At 39.0% G+C, this 17,193-nt stretch overlaps 1 protein-coding gene across 2 annotated transcripts in view; it reads right to left on the reverse strand.

Moving 5' to 3' along the window:
* Positions 1-17,193, reverse strand: part of CPNE4 (copine 4) — a 228,295-nt gene that overhangs the window by 188,870 nt on the left and 22,232 nt on the right. The window lies entirely within an intron of this gene.

Raw genomic sequence — 17,193 nt, forward strand, 5'->3', positions numbered from 1 at the left:
GAAGTCCCTTAAGCACTTTTAAAAGGAACCTATGAGCATACAAAATAATTAATTTGAAATCTGCAAGTCCCCATCTGTCTTTGATAGCATAAACTTACAACAAAAGGGCAAAATGAAAAATTCAATTCCTTAAGTGATTACAGAGTTAGAGGCAGAGGGAAGGGGTTCTCAGTTCCTAAAATGATGCATACAGAAAAATGAACTCACATAATCAATACTGATGGAATTCCTACTGCCACACACAAAAACCACTGGAACACCTGCTGGTCTTGACATCACAGCCTGGTAGGAGAACAGTTTATGCAATTCACATTAGGCAAGCAATACCCCTAAGATATGGGCACATATTGCACAGGACTCCACCTGCATTGATGTGTCTTTAAAGGACAAATTTATACAAGGTGCAATAATGTCCATCAGGCACCCACTGTTAACAGGGAGAAAGGAATGCCTATAAGTGCCTATAATGCCTATAAGCAGTGATGGCACTCAAGGGACAAGAGACACAAGAGGCTGGTATTGAAGTCCCAGACAGATGTTTCCACTTCACAAATGCAATTTGACTATGGTCAAATTATCTAAGGCATAATTATGTATTAATTGGGATTTGAAAGTTATTTCCAGACTTTCTCTCCAGACCTGTGAAACTCTTAATTCCTTCCCTCACCTGTCCTCTGCTGAGTATGACTGCTCTTCAAACAGAAATTTATCTATTCTCTTACAACGTCTGTTGAAAGACAGTTGCAAAGCATCAGGGACCTAAGGAATTGCAAGGCAGAGTCACCATATTTCCTAAGAGCATAGAAGAGTAGAACTAGACTCTGTAGATATCTCACCATGCCAAAAATGAGTGTTGATGACTAAACTGGGTCCCAAATATTCCATGAGAGATGCCACAAAACTTAGAACATGCTTATTGTTGTTCAGAGCACAAAGCAATGTCTTCCTTGTTCAAGTATTTATATCTCTCTTAACTCTGAATGGATAGCCATTGGGCTCCTTTATACCTGCATATATTTAGAATTAGGAAAATGCATGTTGGCAGTAACCAAAATGCAACCGTACCAACAAAAAATATTCAAATTGATCTTTGACTTCTTCAGTGACATAAGGCATTTGCCATGCACTGTGTGTTTATCTATGACTTATTCCTGATCTGCAGTGATCCAGTGCAAATAGATCCAATAGTCAAAGATATCTTTCATAACTTCAAAAGAATTATAATTTTCTAGTTTCATATAATTACTGGTCTAATGCATGAACATGTTTCAGTGTACATAAGTATAGGGTAACTCCAAAATCAAGAGATTGAAAAGCCCTTCATAAGTATGGAAACCAAGATCTTCATTTTTGCTCCTCTAATCTAGTAGAAGATTGTGCTTTTATTTTCTTCTCTAGTGTCAGCAATCTTAGGTAAAGGTGCTTGGAGAGGAAACAAAGCAAAAAACCCATAGAAATTAATAATAGAGAACATGGGTTATAGCAAATGCATGTCCTCACATATCAGCCCACCCAATGCATGTCCATCAAAATTTCAGTGACAGATGCCTTTGTAACATCTTTATGGTATCAAAACCACCCTTGGGTACCTGTGGAAAAGATGTAGTAAACATTTCTAAAACATTTTGAAAATATATGCATTTTTTCAAGAATTTTGCTGTTTCAGTCATAAGCATTATTTTCCACCTACAAAGATTACAGCAATTCAGACCTGACCCAGTGAATGATGCATGACAGTCTTTATGCTCTGGAGTCAACATGTAAATTTTACCTACAATTTCTGCCCTCTACAAAAATTGGGTTATACAATAATGAGGTGCTTGACTGCTGTTGCATTAAGTCTGTAATGAGACTGAAGGCACAGTCACTCCTTTTAGTGTTTTAAATTGCTTCAACTACGGAGTAAATACATCAACAAAGACCAAGCTGGGATATTAAGTGTAGAGCAATATATCAAAATAGGATGTTAACTTGCTGATGTTACACAAATATTATTTCCATATTTCACTGAAGAATTCTTCAAATTATTCACTTGTGTAATATGTTATTAAATGAAGCACATAGAGGCATCTTAAACATTAACTTAATTGAAGGTAGGAATAACACAGGAAAATATTTAATACTTGCTGTAGGAAAATGCCAGTTCTTCTCATGAGATTTTTATTATAAGCTAGAAAGCTTGACATAAATTAAATTTCCTACCTGTGCTGGCTTTTAATTTTACATTTTACAAGAATATGGACATTTTACCACATGCTAAGAAAACTGTTTCAGTCAAATGATTACTGCAGCATTTCTTATTTAGCTACCTCCAGTGTGAAGTTTCAGCTTGCTTTTTCCATTCCTCCCCTTTTTTGGCCTCCAAGCAGCCATGTTTTTCCATCTGTGGTAGGTAACCTATGACCATTTCAGATTTCTGCCAAGATTATACTTTCAAGGGAAATAGGCTGCCCAAGAAAACTCTCAGAGCAGTTTGAATACACCTACATCATGTTTCCCAGTGATACCACAAAGGAGTTCTTTAATTCTCACTTCAACATCTGACAAGTGCTGCAGTCAATTTGCACTGGGTCTTCAGTACAGTTAACACAGGCCAGTTGTCTAGTAAGAGTAATGTAGGTTGAGAGGGATCACTGGGAATTTCTATTTCCCATCAAGCTCAAAGCAAATCTTGTTCAGATGAGCTCTGGCAGTCTCCAATGATGATAACCCCACTACCTCTCTGGGTCTCTTGACCACCATCTCTGACAATTTATTGTCAGTTTTCCTTGTTAGCACTTGTGCCTGCTGCCAAACACCCTACCACTGTTCCTCCAAGAGAACCCTGGCTGCATCTTCTCAGATGACAGCATTAAGACCACATTCCCTTAGCCTCCTCCTTTTAACACTGAACAAAGCCAGGATCTTTCCAAGACTCCCTTCACTGACTTAGCTAGTGTCAGAAGGTGTAGTTAACTCAGTTAAAATAATTTAGGACTAAAAAGGAGAAAGATCACTGCAATTTCCAGCATGTTATGGGCAGAAGGCAGAGTGTAGAAGACCATAGTTACATTAAACAAGTAGCATATTCCAGCTGGGACCTGCACCCATAACTGGCTTTTCAGAAAGGCATTTGCAATGAAAACTTTGGCTGGTCAAACTCTACCAACACAAATGCAAGCTCTTGAACACCTCACTTACACACTGCCTACAGAGTAACTATTAATACAGAGACAAACATCTTTAATGGGGGTGTAGTACTTCCCATGCATTCCTTCAAGGGACACTCAAGAAAGGTTATACAAATTATTGCAAGTTTAGTATGGTTGCTATAATGATGTGCCAGAGCAGAAAGGTGGCTTAATAAAATACAGTGATAAACAGGGAGGAACGTAAAAACCTTATCTTTCACTCCTTGGCATTTTAAATTCCTGAATAAGTCCTTTCAGTCAGTGAACACATTTTGAACTCAGACAAATGGTATTTTAGGATTTCTTTCCCCCCCCCCCCCCTCAGAATTTTGTTCAAAGATTGGACTGAGAAAATTAAATATTAAATGTTGCTTTTACTTCCTGGCTGTTCAAAATAGATTCTAATTTCTGTTTGCCGTATTTTTAAATTAAAGTTTTAATTAAAATTGCTGCCCAATTTTAATGGCACTAACCTTTTTTGTTTCCTCTGCTTATCTATCTGCTGTCCAGTACAATTAGTATTTCTTATTATGTGAAATTTAGTAGTCTGCTAGAAAAATTTCTGTCTTAGCTTCAACCTGCTGTCCAAAATGAAATCACTTCAAATCTGCCCATTACATGAAATTGTAATGTAGGAAAATTAAAAGTAGTTTGATGACAAACTTATTGAAACAGACTCTGGTAAAGCCTCTTAGTCAGTTATCAATACAATGGGTTTCTTAATTGCCACAGATACAGCAGTTTTTAATTTTGCTGGATTTTGTGTTTTCTGTTGGATGCTGTCCTTGCCTTCCCCCAGTTTTTAAAGCAATAACCAAAGAGACAGCTCACTGAAGAAGCTGTATTTTCTATTGCCTTATTTCCAATATTCTCATCTTCTGTTTCTTATCCTTAAAAATTGCCTCATGTTTTGTACTTTTCAAAACAATAGGCTCAAACTCCCCTAATACTAAGATAAAAGCTCCAAGACATCAAAACCTCATTTTGTTGTCCCCATCTAAAAGCAGAGAATACAATCCTTAGGATTAAACAGAGGATCACACAAAAGATTTCTGTCAAAGAAAAAATCAGAAAATGATACCTCAAAAACAGCTTTAAGTAAAAACAAAAAAAAAAGTTCTGATTATGCTATGTTTAGTCTAGTAAAGGTTAAAGGCCACAAAATCATCTTTTTAATCTGGCTGCATGAAAACTCAAAATATTTTGCTCAAATATCACTCCATTTCTCACCCACTACTCAGGCATTCAGATTTTTGCCATGTATAAAATATTTTTATTTAAGCTGTGCCAATTGCACAGGAAATGCTCACCCTTCATTTACAATGACCTAAAGTCAGGGACCCCTTGATATTGCCCCTCAAGCACCTACAGGCTGAAAACTCCTAAGCTGACACAGCACAGACCCCAAGTGGGAGGAGCTCATCCCTGTTCTGTCACCCCAATGTCTTCCTCATTTACAGTAAAATACACGTTAGCGTGTACAAATCCCAAGCAAATGTGTAAAACTGTATTGTTTACCTAATAGCCAGCAATCAGCAATCTTCCATGAGAACAAACCCAGCTCTACACAGGACAGAAGAAACCATTTCAATCTAGCCTGGCTTAGCCAGCTGTCTGACATGATCCTACCCAGAACTGAACTGGCAAGTACCTGTCACCACTGTGTCAGCAAAATCAGGACCTGACATCAAGAGAAACTGAGCACTTCTTTGCATTTGAATAAAATAATGTGTTTTGTTCTAGAGGGTGTAAGAGACTACCCAAGGAGTAAGCTGATTGAAACCACCCCAATGCAGAATGCCAAACTGCACCTCAGCTTCTCAACCACCAACCTCTGTGTCCAAGGACATGGCTTTTCCAAACAGCAAATAACTCAAAGACCACACTGCTCCTCACTTTTCCTGCCAGTTAACAAGGATGGAGTGGTCCTGCTTCTATCCTGGTCAGATGGAAGACCAGGCTGAGAAAACCACTGATGGATGCTACACTTTGTCATGTCATTCTAGTCTCTGCCCTTTCTAGTTGTAAGCTTTCTGCCTTTTTTTCCTTTACCACTCATTTGAAATATCCCACACAACTGTCACTCAAGGTCAAACCACACAGACACAGGCAAATCCCTCAGATAATTAAGTTTTGGCTTCATATAGCACTATGACTATCAGAATTCAAACATTTGGGTAACACAATTTATGGTAGAAAGGGTGTGGAAATAGGAGAGACATATTAGCTGGTGGTTTGTTGCACTACAAAACTATTAGCACTCACTTGTGCCTGTCCAGTTCATTCCTACCACTGCTCAGAGAAGCTCACAAATGCCCATATACCCCTGTCTGATTACAGGCAGACCACAAATATGCCTGTAAATACCAGTGACCCAGAGAGAGGAAGCAGCACTTCTGACCAGCTGTTTCCCTGCTGATCATGGGGAGCCTACAACCTAAATTTTAAAATAAGGGAAAATATCATCACATGGAAGGCCAGTTCCACATTGTCCTTCACACAGTCTGTGCTTACCCAAACAACCTGTAGGATTTCCTATACTCTTCCATCTTAGATGTGCAAATTTTTAGGTGCAAATTACTGCCCTGGATCCTACTTCACTAATTCCAACTCAAAACATAGTCCCCACACAAAGTAATGAAGCTCACTTATCAACCTGTTGCCTGAGGGACTCAGAGATGACCTCCAAATAATCACAAGATAGACAATGACCCTGCCTATTCAAAAACAGGAGAGTCTTTACAAACCTCACAAAAGGTAAGATTAAAGACAGTTTTCCCTTTTTACCTCAAAATAAAAGGTCCAAACCAAAACCACACACAACTCTTGTCTTCAGAGAGGATATGAGGTCTAAATACACAGTAGCTGTGACTGAACAAGCTCCTGTGGAATTGAAGAGGAGCTATTCCTTTTCCAGTGGCCAATGTTCTTTCCCAAGGGAAAGATTTGGAATACTCATTTTATCCTCTACTGCCAACACAGCAGCTGCACCTCCATGCTCTTTGGTTAAAAAGAAGTTATTTGGCACAACAGCTCATCTTGTCAATTATCAAAAGGGACCAACTACTTCCCTTTTGGAGTCAAAGTGGAGTGGCTGGGACTTCCACAGCCACACTGACCACAGTCAAAATCCTCGTCACCTCCAGAGCCAAAAACTTAGATCTGATACAGGCAGTATTTTTCCAAAGGTATATTGCTCTAGAAAAGCACAAACTACCCAAAATGCACCTTTTAATTCCCCTAGACCAGTTATTCTATGGTAATTAGTGGGATTATTGACACTGTGGCAAGAGCATGAGCCAAAAGGACCACAAAAGCCATGAGAGAGGTAAGAAAAGAACACAGACCGTTAGAGATTAGTTATGAAAACAGCAAGGTTTTCCTGTCCCCAACACCTCTCTAGTGGGAGCTCAGACATGTAACATGCAGGATTGAAGGTCCTGAGAAGCCAGAAGCCAGTGTTCCCCTCAAAAAAATACAGTAAGCAATATTTCTCATTAAACCCTTTTAGAAAGTGTCCACCTCTGACTTTCCTTTTCTATTTACTTTTCTTTGCCAAACTTTTCACAGTCCTTCTGTCCCAGCTCCACCTTGGCCAGCTTCCCACCCTTTTTTGACAGCAATGTCACTCCTACTGCCAGCAATGGACAGCAGAGTCTGCTGGTCTGGAATGAGTTACTAGGAGAGAGGTGGAATGAAGAGAGCTATATACACAGTGTGGCCCTCATGTTCTGTCCCTCCAACACAAATAAAAAAGTAGATCTGGACTGCTGAGTCAAATGTATCCTGTCAATTTCCCTGGATAGAGTCTGCATCTGCTCCAAAATGGTGATGATTACTACAGATGACCATAATTATACCAGGCCTACCTGTCTTCACTCAAAAAAGAGAAAAAATGTTTCCATATTTTCCCTTAAGAGCAGCAAGCCACAGAACTTTAAAACAGCTATTTTCTATGCCAGTCTAAGAGAAAACCTTTTTTCCATGAGATTTTGGCCATATAAAATCAAACCAGAAATAACAAAAATCACCCACTGGCTGGTCTCAAGTACGCAATAAAAATGGAAATCAATGTTTATGGAAGAATGCTGTTTGCTGCTTAAATTTTGTTGAACAGCAAATACACTGAGTACATTATCACTTTCTTCATGGGCATTCTGCGAACACAGGGAGAGACATCACATAAAGTATCCATTCAAAACTATTTGCTCAGTTAATATCATTTTATGGCTGTGGAGGAGAATTTCTTGAATGTTTCTGCAGGATTCTAGCGCCTCTCCAAAACAGAATTTTTCCTCATATATCAAGGTGTTCCAGTGATTTATGTGAGAGCCTTATCCCCAGCTGATATGCTGTGCTGCTTTGGGCTGGGATTAAGCTTATTTTCCTCACATGGGGATATGTTTTGTTTTGCAAAAACAGTGTTGATAATACGAGGGAAGTATTTTTTTATTATTAGGGCTTACACAGAGTCAAGGCCTTTTCTGGTCCTCACACCACCCCACCAGCAAATGGGCTGGGATTCACATGGAGCTGGGAGGGAACACAGCCAGGAGAGCTGACCTCCACTGACCAAAGGGATATCCCATACCATATGGCTTCATGCTCAGAATATAAAGCAGGGGCAAGAAGGAAGGCAAAGGCATTTGGAGTGATGGGGTTCATTTTCCCAAGCAAACATTATATGTGATGGAGCCCTGCCCTTCTGGAAATGGCTGAACGCCTGCCTGCCAATGGCAAATGGATTCCTTATTCTACTTTGCTTGTGTGGCAGCTTTCACTTTACCCATTAAACTGCCTTCTTCTCAACCCATGAGTTTTGCTCACTTCTACTCTTCCAATTCCCTCTCCCATCCCACCGGGATGAACAGCTGTGTTAGTGCTTAGCTGCCAGCTGGGGTTAAACCACGACAGCTGCTGCACACTGAGAACGCAGATCAGACCCTTCCAGGGAGCTGGGAACACACATATGGAAGCAGTAAGCACGTGTCAGAGGAAAGACTCTCCTGAAGCAACTGTTTATAAAAAGCTCAGAATAACTCTATGCTTCTTTTTACACCAATAATGTTTTAATTAAACTACAAAGACTTCCAAGATCCTGAACATTCTCTCAAGTGATATCCTAAGGCTTAAGTATTGTGAATCTTCCATCACAATTACATACAGCTTATACTACTAACCAAATGCTTTGTTCCTTGCAATTCCCTTGATTATAAAAGGATTGATTTTTTTTACCTAATTTAAGATCCTTTACATCACTTTATATTGCATTACTAGATTGGAACATAAATCTTTACTGTTTGTGGGGTTTTTTCACCTAAGGAAAAGTCTAATAATTGCATAAAAGAACAACAAAACATCCAAATGTTTAAAAAAAACCCCAAAACATGAGATTTTTAAATAATATATTTTAATACAAAACTACTTTATATTACCTAGTGTCTGAAAAAAAAATGCAAGAAAAAACGTTTCTGAAAGTAAGGGAGCTGTGCTGAAATCCTTTTTTTATGTCTTCCTATCAGTGAAGTCATTGTAAAAGGAAAAAATTCAAGTCCAAATTTTGCCTGAATGTGAAGTTCACTCTAAACTCTACTGAAGACAATGTAAAGATGTCATTCACATCACAACTGAGGAGTCCCTGTACTCTCTCGCTTTTGCAGCATTTGACCTTTCCTACAGGCAAATTAAGGAGTGAGTCACCCACAAATCCATTTGCCCTCCAAAAGAGTGGTAAAATTGCCACCAAAGATGGCAAAGACTCTCCTGTTTCAGTACTGTCACAGAAAAGCATGTGAACACTTCATAAAAACCAGTGTCATAACACACAAACTAGAAGGCTCAATTGAGTAATTAATACAGCATATTTTGTTCTGGCATTTCCTGACACTCAAGGTCTTGGCTTTGCTTTTCAAAGCGGGGAGCTACCACATGAAATAATGCCAGAGTTATTCAGAAAGCCAACCATTAGCAGACAATCCATCCAACAAACACTTGGTGGTACAAAACACAGGCATCAACAAGACAGAGTGGTTTTTATCACCCAGATACCTCCTGCTCATGGTGAAGTGGAGCCTCACAGCAGCAATAGACTTTCCTGTCTGCTATAGGCCACAGCAAAGCAAAGGCTGTGCCAAAGCACACTCCATGGCAGGGGGGTCTGTACAAAGGAGCTTTGCCCATCCACTCTCAGATCCTGTCAGGGGAGCAGTTGCTCCCAGACAATGGCTGCTGGCATGGGCACACAGTACTGGGACCTGTGCAGCAAATGTAATTAATGCAAAAGCTCTTCTGCCAGAGAGCACAGCAAGAGCAGCAGAGGTGATAGGAGGCAAGTATTTCATTAGCAAAGGGTTTGTTCATTGGTAACTCTGCTATGAATTATAGATGAAGAGCAGTACAAAGGAAAAAAAAAAAAAAGAAACCTCAGGTCCTGTACCAGACTGTAGCACAGCTGTACACTGCTCATTTATGCATCCTTCCTGTTTGCTGCCTGCCCTGTCTCCTTTCTACTCTTCACTCAGTTTCCATTTCTGCTTTTTATTTGAGCTAACATCACCAATCTTCTACCAAATTTCCTTTCTTAAGTAGCTTCCAGTCTTGAGTGCTTCTCAATCCACTCTGTTCTCTCTCCCACAACAATTCTTTTGTTTTGATCTGGGGATTTTTAATTTCTTTTTGGGTGGGGTTTTGGGAGGAAGGAGAACAACACAAGGCTTTCAAAATAAACCCTTCCTTGCCTTTTGCTCCTGTCACCCAAGTCATCTTGATCAGGAGGCTCCCTATCATCATCCCATCAAACCCTTTAGAACTCTATTTCATGAATCTGAGCTCAGACCTCATCCTTACCACAGTACCAATCTCTCCTCTGTTCTCACCTACACATCCAAGCTCTTTCCAAATACAACCAAAATGTTGCCTAGCCCTTCCAGCTTCCTTGCCTAGTGTATAGCTCCCCTTTTTCCACAAGTTAATCTGTCAGTTTCTCTTCTCAAATACAGCTCTCACTCCTTTTTTCCAAAAAAGACAAACTTGAACTAACTGGTGACAACAGATAAGGAGAAAACAGGTTCTTCACTTTTATTTGTCCAAGTCTTTACTGGCAGCCTGTTCCTGTATCTCTAGCATGGATGGCCTGCAAGACAGGGATTGAGGGAGAAAGCGTGTCCCACTCTTAGAGGAGATCAGGTTTGTGGCCACCTGAGGAATCTGAACATGCATAAGTCTGTGGGTGCTGAAAGATGCACCCCAGAGTCCTGAGGGAATTGGCTGATGTAGCTGCCAAGCCCCTCTCCATGATATTTGAAAAGTCATGGCAACCAGGTGAAGTATCAGGTGACAGGAAAAAGAGAAACATTGTACTCATCTTTAGAAAGGGTAGAAAGGAGGACCTTGAAACCTGTCAGCCTAACCTTTCTGCCCGGGAAGGTCTTGGAACAGATCCTCCTAGGAGCTGTGCTAAGGCACAGGGAGAACAAGGAGCTGATTCAGGACAGCAGCACAGCCTCACCAAGGGCAGGTCCTGCCTGACCAACCCAGTGGCCTCCTGTGATGGAGTGACTGCAGCAGCGGACAAGGAAAAGATCTACGGACATCAACTGTCTGGAGTATGGCAAGGCTTTTGTCAGGGTTCCCCAAACATCCTTCTCTCTCAGCTGGACAGATACAGATTTGATTGATGGACCATTTTGCAGATGAGGAATTGGCCAGATGGTCACATCCAGACAGCAGTGACCACAGCTCAATGTTCAGATGGAAATAAGTGACAAGTGGTGTCCCTCAGGGGGTGCAGTATGGACAGAGGCATTCAGAGGAATGGAACGTCACTCCTCTGAAAAAAGGCTGAGGAAATTCCCTCACCTACAACACAGAGAACCTATTCTTGTTCAAAGACAAGACCATTGTGTTTTATTTTAAAGTTATAAAAATGTCACTTTCTTGGAACCTTACTTCAGCAATGTTTGGGCTTTCATTTGCAGTTAGGAATACAAATTCCAGCATAATTTTTTTTTATTTTTTTAAAGTCAGTAGGCAATTCTGAATGGAGAAATGTACTGTGAAGTGTCAGAAGAACTTAATAACAACTTTAGTGTATCTTTACTGTAAAGTGATGCAAAAGAGCATCCCAGCTTCATTAATATATTCAATAATATATTAGGTGCTGAAGACAGTGTTGTGAAACCTGCAGCAAGGCAAGCATAAATGTTTTCTGAAGAAAGCAAATTAAGTCTTAGGTTAACATCAGATAAGGGAGGCATTTCTCTCTCCCACCCAGTATATCAGAAGAAAATCAACTCCTCGGAACTTATCGGTGCTTTCATTTTTTAAAACAACAGTTATACTTGCTTTCAGTATCCACCAAGATGAACTTCTGCTGGCATTAATGACTGAAATAATTTCATGTGACTCATCAATTTGCACAGGACTTTGTAAAGGTTCTCCATATTCTGAAGAAATGAACCTCTAAATTCAATGCCCATGTCTTTCTCTAGGTTTTCTTAATTACTCATTTATCCACAAAAACAGAAGGTTGCATGTCTAGAGTTATGTATAAACACAGAAGCAGAGGACTGGAAAGAAGTCACTTGCCCATGTTTGCTTATTTTGCTGGGAAAACTTAATACTTGCATGAAGTGAGAAAGCTGTTAAGATACTATTTTTCCATCCCCTAACTAAAAGTCCAAACCACACACATTCACAAAAAAAAAAAAAAAAAAAAAAAAACAAAAACCAAACAAAACCAAAAAATAAACCAACCAAAAAGCAACTTGGTAAATAATTTGACCTACTCAGTCAAGCAATCACATTATATAAGACCACAGGATCACCTAATGCTGGAATTGTCCCAGGTTTCTGTAATGGCCCCTGGCAGCTCAATCAGTACCACTCAGTCCAGCTCACACACTTATCTACTGATAAGCAGCAAATGATCAATCAGTCCCAGTGGGGCACACATCAGATCAAATGATGGTGATAAAAGCTATCTATCTGAAACCTTCACAATCACAGCATACCTCAATAAATCTTTTTAGTGTAAGGTATTTGACAGTTTGGCTTCTTTACAAAGGTTTAAGGGGAGTAGCTCATCCAAACAGTTTCATCATGGAGGTTTGGCCCTGGCAACATCCTCCCTGTTAAAGAGCTGGCCAGGAGGACAGACATCTTAATCCTTCACAAATATTCAACGAGCTGTAATATTCGTTCTCAGAGATTTATTGCAGCATCGTTCAAAGAGCCCATGACAAGAGGGGATTTAAAAGAAAACCGTGATTTGTTTGTTAGATGCTGTGTTATTTTTTTCCCCTTAATATTACATTTCAGCCATTGCATTCATCAATAAACTTAGCAGGACGCTGCCTGACATTTTGAAATATGCAATCAATTATGAAAAGTCGTGCTGTTTGAGAAAAAAATTTCCCATACTGAAAATATGTATTTAGTGACTCTCCAAGCTTTTAAGCTAATCTTATTATCCACATAATAATGTCCAGGGGCATAATAGTCTCCAGAGGCACCAGGCCATTGTGTTAGTCACAGTGGAGTAAGTCTATAGAAAAAAAATAATTGCCTTGACCTTATCTAAACTATTCTGATGGAAACATCTGAAATACAGCTCTTCAGCCACAAGGATTTGTTTGCACCCTTTTTACAGTGGCTGAAGGACAAATGGGATTCTGGTGTCTGCTCTCAAGTCCCCTCCTACCAAACTGCCAACCCACAGAGCTTGCTTAGACTACCAAGGCCAGTCTCTTCACACAAATCAAAGAAAGCATATCCTTGCTGATCTGGATCTTCTTCCTAATATCTTTTACACTAAGAGAAGATTACTTATTATTTTAAATTATGTGCAAAGAGCAGTGAAAAAAAATCATGGTTCTAAGTGTAGCCATGCACCCAGATGCACCCATCCTTGCTCTATCTTATTTTAAAATATCAGCTGTTTTATATGTGAAAGTGTAGGCAGCTCGTTTCATCTGAAGTGAAAGGAGCCTTAGCAGCCCTCCTGTGACCAGGTTTAAACATTTATGCAAACAAGTCTTGCTTAGAAGAGCCTAATTCCAATCTCCTTATTGCTCACCTAAGGCATTTGTTGCACTTGATAGGCTGTGAAGAAGAACAGCCACATTGATCCCAAGATTGTGGGATTGAAACTAGTGGGAACTGTTATAAAATTTTAATATATGTCATCTTCCAGACAAAAGGAGACTCCAGGGAGAGCTGACCTTTGAGTGAAGAAACCTTGATAACACGTCAACAGTGGGGTTATGTTTTAAATACAAAAATGAATGACAAAATTAGGGAGATTGCACTACAGATTGCCTAGAAACAAGAAGATTTCTGCTAGGCTTAAGTGAATTTGTGGGTTATATAAATTGAAATAATATGAAAAAACATAAAGACAAAAAAATGCTGATGTAGTTGCCATTGATTTCAAGCAAAGATGTGCCAAACAACAGTTCATAGTTGGTGCAAGTGTTATCTCATCTTAACTTCTGACTATCCACCCTCAGTATTGACACTGTTTTTAGCAGTCCTCCTTCAACTTGTACCTTTCCATTCACACTCATTATTATTACGAGGGAGGGAAATGCAATCACCCGCTCAAAATAAGTAGCATATTCCCCACGAACAGAATCTCTTGGAAAACAAAACTATTTGAAATTAAATTTAACAAATAGCTTTAGCCAGTGGAAAAAAGGTGAAGAGTCAGTTAAAACTTTGAGGGAGTTCAGGAGGTCATCTAGTCAGACCCAAAGGATGGAATATTTAAAAAGCCTAAAAACCTAGTTTTAAAATTTCAGAATAATTTTGCAGGTGAAACACTCTGTAACTGATGGCATGCTTTTTTTTTTTTTTTTAATATTTGCCTTTAAAAACATGCTTAGAAAATTGCTACTTTCAAACTGACCCTACCCTATTCTATCCCAATTACTCTGTGCAGGAAACCTTTGGCAACATTATTCATCATTTCCCAACATCTCTTGATTATGGAGCTCTACCCAGACTTATATCCCCTTATTTCATTAATTATCAGCCTTATATCCTCTTATTTTATTATCAGCCTTAATTCCTTCCACAACAAATTTCAATCAGTAGGAAAGGTATTAAAAAAAAAACCCAAGCCAAAAAAAAAAAACAAAATCAAAAAAACCCCAACAAAGTAAACAAAATCAAACAAATGCCACGATTCTCAAGAAGAAATTCAGTGTCTTCAGAAGAACAGCATTGAAGAAATGGGTCTGCTTCAGAATGATCAATAGTTCTTTTCATAATTTCTTATCTAGCTGCAGTACAGAATATGTTCCATAGCACTGCACTGTATTCCCAATGGTTTTTATTAAAAATTCAGACTATAATATGACAAGTTTATTGATTCTTTTTCTAGTGTTTGCATTTCCTATGACCATATCTGCCACCCACCAAGGAGGAGCTGACAACTGACCTCTAGTAATAAGGGAATTACACAAGCATATGTAAAGCAGAGGCTGTGACTACCATATATTTAATTTAATACTGTCCTGGAAAATACTTAATACATTAGACCTACAAATAACAATAACTGGAATATTCAGCCCTTTGCTGCAAAATCACAAGAAGACAACATTACTGAGAAAAGTGCTTTCACTGTAGTCAAGCTTAGACACATTCCTGAAACAGCAGTGGAAAGAGAATATGTATGTTTATACACAGCTTTAGAGTAAAGCCATGTACTTCCCTGTTTTTACCAGCTTTGCTCTGGTTGTCATGAGATGACAATGATCCTACACAAAATCTGCACAGCAGAGATGCTTCTATCTTTGCACTGTGTGGAACCATTTGCAGAGGTTTCCTATTTACTTTCCTGATCAATTATTCAGTCACATATGTCTGTGCAGAGAGGTTTTAAAGCACAAAGCCTAATTATTTTCCTAAGCTAAATAATTAAAGTAGGATGGCCATAATGTTCTTTTACAACCAAGAAGGATTGCTGGACAATCAGCAAACCCCAAATATTGTGCACATACAAGCATTTTCAGGAAGGATGATGGTATTAATTTTCAGGACCCAATACTCTTCCTATTCTGCCAGCCCTCTCCTGCCAGAGCTCACAGTGAAAACTGAGAAAATAATGATAAGCCTTTGTCACACAATGGGCATCAGGAAGGTGATTTCTGCCAGCTCTGTTTAAGGCACTCTAGAGAGAGATATGACTTGTGCGTTCATGCTGAGAATAAGCAAGAACTAGGGCTTAGGCAGGCTTAAATAGAAATATTAATATAGGTGCTTTATTCATTAAATTCTTCTTAAAAAGTTATTACTTTAACTGATTGATCTATCAAGACCCCAGAGCTAGGACTGCACACTCCACAGTAGGTTTAAGTAGAACTCCTCCATATTTTACATGTTCTTTTGTTGAGGGGTTGCTAAAAAGATTTTTGTATTCAGCAACCCAAAACAATCTCCTGGTATAATTAATTTCATTTTCCCTTTCTGATCTGGGATGTCTAGAAGTTCTAGACTATTTTAAGCCTTCCAGAACAGGCACAATCCCTCAGAAGAATGGCAGTCCTCAAGATTAAACAATTCTAAGGAGCCATGGAGACAAACTGTGTGTCACTTGCAATTGTTCACATCCTTCTTCCAAGTTAAACAAGAAATAACTTCTCTTAGAGGATGTCAAAATTACAGTTAAGGTACTTTGCTCCTGTACCTGCCTCTCATCTCCTCTCACGGTCACAGCATAAGGTGCACTGATGAATATCTCGATGCTGGTGGAAGTTTAATGCAATCAGCTTCAGGTGACTGCTATTTTCCTTTATTTCTTTAATTAAGGACAAGACTAACTAATGAGTTAGGGACAGCCCCAAACTATTGGCTGCCTAGCTTCTCACTAACTGCTGGTGGATTTTTTTTTTGCTGTTCTCTACTGTGTGCACTATACCATGCTTGTTGGAGTCTGGCAGTCAAACCGCACACTTTATTTTAGTTTCTACCTGTTGTTTTCTCATATGACTCTTTTGCCATCTATCTTTATAAAAATACTCAAATTGAACTCTATGAGCCCTGTTTTTCCCAGCTAAAAGTAGATTTTATCTCAACAGGAATAGTGGCACAGTATGTAAGGCCACATAGAAGTGTAGCTGTAAAAGGTTTTTCATTACTTTTTTTTTTCTGTTCTTTTTCTTCCCCCTTAAGAAGTACTGCAAGCACTTTTTTTTTTGTAAAGTATCAGCAATCTGGAATGCTTATTTAAAATAATTTCTTAAAATTCCTAAATCTTTCATAATTTCATTTTTCTGTACATGAAATACGTTATAAAAATCTAAAAGTTTTGAAGTAGATCTCTTGGCAAAACAATCTCAACTTCATAGTATCTCAAAAAAGGAAACTATGAACTAATGTTATAAAACAATTATGAACAGCTGAGCATACCCAATAAGCCCAAGCCTCACTGTGTTTGCTTCAATAGGGAGAATATGTAATCTTTAGGTGTACTTAATATAGATACAATGACTTCATTGTCATTTTAAGTTGCATCATAATTTCTGTCTTTTTAAAGTTTGTCCTTTGACTCAATGATAAATCATAGGCTCCCTTCTAAACTTCAGCGATTCTGATGCAGAGTAACAAACTTCTTGTACACAGTGACCTATTCTGTCCTTAAGGCAAGGGCTGGGAGCTGGATCAGCACTTCAAGTTGCTGTCTTTTACAGGGAGAGGGCAGCCATTGCACGTTGAGTGCTACATTTGTTATACTGCACTCCCCCAGTGGAAAAATATCTGGATTTTGGCGCCATTAATGCGCCTCCAGTTTTTCACAGGCTAAACCAGACTTTTGCAGCTCTTGGGAGAAAATGAAGCGGCTGAATGAAAAGTTCAGTACACGATACTACTTAGGTATTAGACTAAGGAAGATCTGATGATATAATAACAATGATTTATAAGAAACAGAAAAATACTCCTACAATGATTAATTTTCTCATCTCTGGCAGCCATAGAAACAGATCCAAGGGGCTGTATCTCAAGTTACTGTGTCTAGACAAAA

The sequence above is a fragment of the Zonotrichia leucophrys genome, chromosome 2, assembly GCF_028769735.1.
Source record: "Zonotrichia leucophrys gambelii isolate GWCS_2022_RI chromosome 2, RI_Zleu_2.0, whole genome shotgun sequence".
In the NCBI taxonomy this organism is placed as follows: Eukaryota; Metazoa; Chordata; class Aves; order Passeriformes; family Passerellidae; genus Zonotrichia; species Zonotrichia leucophrys.